The sequence below is a fragment of the Zingiber officinale genome, chromosome 4B (assembly GCF_018446385.1).
Source record: "Zingiber officinale cultivar Zhangliang chromosome 4B, Zo_v1.1, whole genome shotgun sequence".
Taxonomy (NCBI): Eukaryota; Viridiplantae; Streptophyta; class Magnoliopsida; order Zingiberales; family Zingiberaceae; genus Zingiber; species Zingiber officinale.
Window position 1 is genome coordinate 136938979 of NC_055993.1, and position 5442 is coordinate 136944420.

General features: G+C 31.6%; 1 long non-coding RNA gene across 6 annotated transcripts; it reads right to left on the reverse strand.

Annotated features, from left to right (window-relative positions):
- Positions 1–218: 218 nt before the first annotated feature.
- On the reverse strand, positions 219–1763 carry LOC121978016. 6 transcript variants are annotated; one of them, XR_006111107.1, is made up of 5 exons: positions 1601–1762; positions 1189–1252; positions 1021–1060; positions 373–838; positions 219–280 (listed from the first exon to the last, which is right to left on the reverse strand). It is a non-coding gene; the product is annotated as an uncharacterized LOC121978016 (long non-coding RNA). The 6 variants fall into 6 exon arrangements; XR_006111105.1 differs by lacking the exon at positions 1021–1060 and adding an exon at positions 1385–1423 and having other exon boundaries at positions 1601–1761; XR_006111108.1 differs by lacking the exon at positions 1601–1762 and adding an exon at positions 1385–1396.
- Between the last annotated feature and the right edge of the window lie 3679 nt (positions 1764–5442).

The window sequence follows — 5442 nt, forward strand, 5'->3', positions numbered from 1 at the left end:
ATAGATCAAATTCAGAACTTTTATGCATCATTATCATTGAAGACAAAACAAGAAAGAGCAACTTATCAAAAGAAGGAACACAATTAAACAACTATTTAAAGCTAACTTTAACATAATTATTTAAAGTTAACTTTATATAATTAAACAACTATAACATAATTATTTAAAGCTAACTTTATATATAGATCAGTAAATGCATATTAATGAACTTAGGAATACCGAAAAGAGGTGAACAAATACAGCTGTCTTCAACTACAGTGAGATCACACCAAATTGAGACCTGCACAAACAACATTATCAAATCAGGACAAAAATAAAGTTAGAGTATTAGAGACTTCATTCATATTGCCTAGTTAGAGACTCCAAACGAACCTCTGGATTAGTAGCTCGAGAATCTCTATCAAAGTGCCTTCCTCTTTTTGTTCCTTTCTTCTTTTTATCTTTTTTACCCAAATCATTGGATTCATGTGCCAAAGTATGAGAACCATTTGATATTATAGATTGCTCCAAATTTATGCATTTCAGATATAGAGTTTGCCAGACAAACATTTTCCTTCTTTGAATTACAATACAAGCATAACTCAAGTAAATAACAGAATATGAAACATAATTGAAACAGAGTAAAATTGAGTTCACATTTTCAAAGAATCAACAAAGCTCCTACAACAATATGTTATTTATTGCTTCCATGTACCACATGAACCCAGCCAAACAATAAACCAATTAAACAACGAATAAAATACAACTGAACCCCACAACTTACCTTGAACCTTCTGCACCTTCTTCCTGACCTATCCTTACAACCTTCACAATGTATACGGACTATAAGAACACATGTCTGCAATTGAAAACATGTACTGATTAATACGCATGAAAGTCAATATTTTCTACAAATAATTCAATTCTCATTTCATTAAAAAAAATAGAAACTAAAAATTAAAAACATATTATTGAAGAAATCACAATGAAATCCTGAACAATGTACTTGGTGTTGATTTCTTAGCAAAGATTTGGATATACCATTTTGATTAGTCATCTCGTCAAAGAGTCTCTGAGTTATCTGAAACGATTCTTAATAAATAAATGGCAAATCTAAAATCATTTAACTGAGCTCTTACTAGTTTCTAGAACTAAAACCCTCATCAACGATCTCTAACCCTTGCAGAATCGAGGAAAAATAAAACTAACCTTATTCATTGGCTTTGTAGGATCGAGGAGTTATCTTGGATAGCCATAAACCAGGGAAACAATACTGCAGAGGCAAATCAAGCATAAGAGAAGGCGCATATCAATGGTAAAGAGCAGAAAAGAGATCAATCCTAAGTCAAGTGCGAGAAATCAAACCAAATTTAGGAAAACAAGCATGTTTTTATAGGAAACTTACATCAAGATGCTGTTGCATGATCTTGGGCTTCTTCTTCAACTGCAGAGGGAGACGGCGGTTAGCCACGGCAAGGCCCACGCCGGGATCGGCTACCCGGTGCTCGTCAAGGCGGCGGCTGGCGGCGGCGGCCGCGGCATGAAGGTCGCGCAGCGGCGGCCAGCACGCGCCGGAGAGAGGGAGATCCGAGAGAGGGAGATTCGAGAGCAGTGGGCTTACCAATCGAAAACCTTCCACGGCCGGAGATCAAGCGGTCGTCGCATATCACGCCGCCATCGTCGGTTGGAGATGTGGCCGAAACCCTGGAAATCGCAGGTTGGAAGGGGAACGGGGGAGAAAGAAATGGGGAAGAAAACAAGAATCGGAATGGGATATAGACATAGGGTTATTAGCATCAAAATTTTTTTGTTCCCAATTTCGACCCTAATCTGGGACGAATCCTGGATTCGTCCCAAAATCTGGGACGAATCCAGGATTCATCCCAGAATTTATTTTTTTTTTTTAATAAAAAAGGGAAAAAATCAAAAGGAATAAATACAGACCTAGAGACATCGGAATTTAATGAAACAAGTTTCTATGCGTTCGTATCATTGTCCTGATCGTAAATCTATCAATAAAAATATTTTTTACCAAATATATATATATATTTGGAATTTTTTAATCCCAATTTAACCTTATTTGGTGTTAAAAATTCAAATTACTGAAAATAATAATTAAAAATTATGGATGATGACGTATTTACGATTAGCTCAACGATACCAATGCATAGAAACTTGTTTCATCAAATTCCGAGGTCTAAGTCCATATTTAAGCCTTACATGTTTCATTTAATTATTTAAAAATAATTTTAGGTTTGGGACGATTCTGGATTCGTCCAAAATTTGGGACGAATCCAGAATTCGTCCCAAAATTTGGGACGAATCCAGAATTCGTCCCAAAAATTTAATCATTTTATTAAAAAATAAACAAACTTGGACGGCTTAAATACGGACCTAGAGACATCGGAATTTAATGAAACAAGTTTCTATGTACTCGTCTCATTATCATGATCATAAATCTATCAATAAAAATATTTTTTAACAAATATATATATATTTGGAATTTTTTAATCCCAATTTGACCTTATTTGGTGTTAAAAATTCAAATTACTGAAAATAATAATTAAAAATTATGGATGATGACGTATTTACGATTAGCTCAACGATACCAATGCATAGAAACTTGTTTCATCAAATTCCGAGGTCTCTAGGTCCATATTTAAGCCTTACATGTTTCATTTTAATTATTTAAAAATAATTTTAGGTTTGGGACGAATTCTGGATTCGTCCCAAATTTTGGGACGAATCCAGGAATTCGTCCCAAAGTTTGGGACGAATCTCTGGATTCGTCCCAAAATTTGGGACGAATCCAGAGATTCGTCCCAAAAATTTAATCATTTTTTTAAAAAATAAACAAACTTGGACGGCTTAAATACGGACCTAGAGACATCGGAATTTGATGAAACAAGTTTCTATGTGCTCGTCTCATTGTCATGATCATAAATCTATCAATAAAAATATTTTTTACCAAATATATATATATTTGGAATTTTTTAATCCCAATTTGACCTAATTTGGTGTTAAAAATTCAAATCACTGAAAATAATAATTAAAAATTATGGATGATGATGTATTTACGATCAGCTCAACGATACGAATCCATAGAAACTTGTTTCATCAAATTCCGAGGTCTCTAGGTCCTTATTTAAGTTTTCAGACACTAATTTACAAACGTTCAGTACACAACACATTTTTAGTTAGTATCAATCTATAGATGTTTTAAAAAATATCTACATAGAGATATTGGAATTTGATGAAACAAGTTTCTATGTGCTCGCCTCATTGTCATGATCATAAATCTATCAATAAAAATATTTTTTACAAAATATATATATATTTGGAATTTTTTAATCCTAATTTGACCTAATTTGGTGTTAAAAATTCAAATTACTGAAAATAATAATTAAAAATTATGGATGATGACGTATTTACGATCAGCTCAACGATACGAATGCATAGAAACTTGTTTCATCAAATTCTGAGGTCTCTAGGTCCATTTCAAAATTCATGTTAAATTTAAAATTATTTAAAATTGGGATGAATCCCGAATTCATCCCAAATTTTGGGACGAATCCAGAATTGTCCCAAAATTGACAATTAATCCGAATTCATTACAAAAATACTAATCAATTAAAACAATCAATTGGATGCCTTATTCGGATTATGTGTGATCATTCATTGTCATGATCATAAATCTATCAATAAAAATATTTTTTAACAAATATATATATATTTGGAATTTTTAATCCCAATTTGACCTTATTTGGTGTTAAAATTCAAATTACTGAAAATAATAATTAAAAATTATGGATGATGACGTATTTACGATTAGCTCAACGATACCAATGCATAGAAACTTGTTTCATCAAATTCCGAGGTCTCTAGGTCCATATTTAAGCCTTACATGTTTCATTTTAATTATTTAAAAATAATTTTAGGTTTGGGACAATTTGGATTCGTCCCAAATTTTGGGACGAATCAGGAATTCGTCCCAAAGTTTGGGACGAATCTAATTTCTAATTTGGGACGAATCCAGATTCGTCCCAAAATCATTTTTTTTAAAAATAAACAAACTTGGACGGCTTAAATACGGACCTAGAGACATCGAATTGATGAAACAAGTTTCTATGTCTCTCATTGTCATGATCATAAATCTATCAATAAAAATATTTTTACCAAATATATATATATTTGGAATTTTTAATCCATTTGACCTAATTTGGTGTTAAAATTCAAATCACTGAAAATAATAATTAAAAATTATGGATGATGATGTATTTACGATCAGCTCAACGATACGAATCCATAGAAACTTGTTTCATCAAATTCCGAGGTCTCTAGGTCCTTATTTAAGTTTTCAGACACTAATTTACAAACGTTCAGTACACAACACATTTTTAGTTAGTATCAATCTATAGATGTTTTAAAAAATATCTACATAGAGATATTGGAATTTGATGAAACAAGTTTCTATGTGCTCGCCTCATTGTCATGATCATAAATCTATCAATAAAAATATTTTTTACAAAATATATATATATTTGGAATTTTTTAATCCTAATTTGACCTAATTTGGTGTTAAAAATTCAAATTACTGAAAATAATAATTAAAAATTATGGATGATGACGTATTTACGATCAGCTCAACGATACGAATGCATAGAAACTTGTTTCATCAAATTCCGAGGTCTCTAGGTCCATATTTAAGCCTTACATGTTTCATTTTAATTATTTAAAAATAATTTTAGGTTTGGGACGAATTCTGGATTCATCCCAAATTTTGGGACGAATCCAGAATTCGTCCCAAAATTTGGGACGAATTTATTTTTTTTTTAATAAAAAGGGAAAAAATCAAAAGAAATAAATACAGACCTAGAGACATCGGAATTTAATGAAACAAGTTTCTATGCGTTCGTATCATTGTCCTGATCGTAAATCTATCAATAAAAATATTTTTTACCAAATATATATATATTTGGAATTTTTTAATCCCAATTTGACCTTATTTGGTGTTAAAAATTCAAATTACTGAAAATAATAATTAAAAATTATGGATGATGACGTATTTACGATTAGCTCAACGATACCAATGCATAGAAACTTGTTTCATCAAATTCCGAGGTCTCTAGGTCCATATTTAAGCCTTACATGTTTCATTTTAATTATTTAAAAATAATTTTAGGTTTGGGACGAATTCTGGATTCGTCCCAAATTCTGGGACGAATCCAGGAATTCGTCCCAAAGTTTGGGACGAATCTCTGGATTCGTCCCAAAACTTTAATCATTTTTTAAAAAAATAAACAAACTTGGACGGCTTAAATACGGACCTAGAGACATCGGACTTTGATGAAACAAGTTTCTATGTGCTCGTCTCATTGTCATGATCATAAATCTATCGATAAAAATATTTTTTACCAAATATATATATATTTGGAATTTTTTAATCCCAATTTGACCTAATTT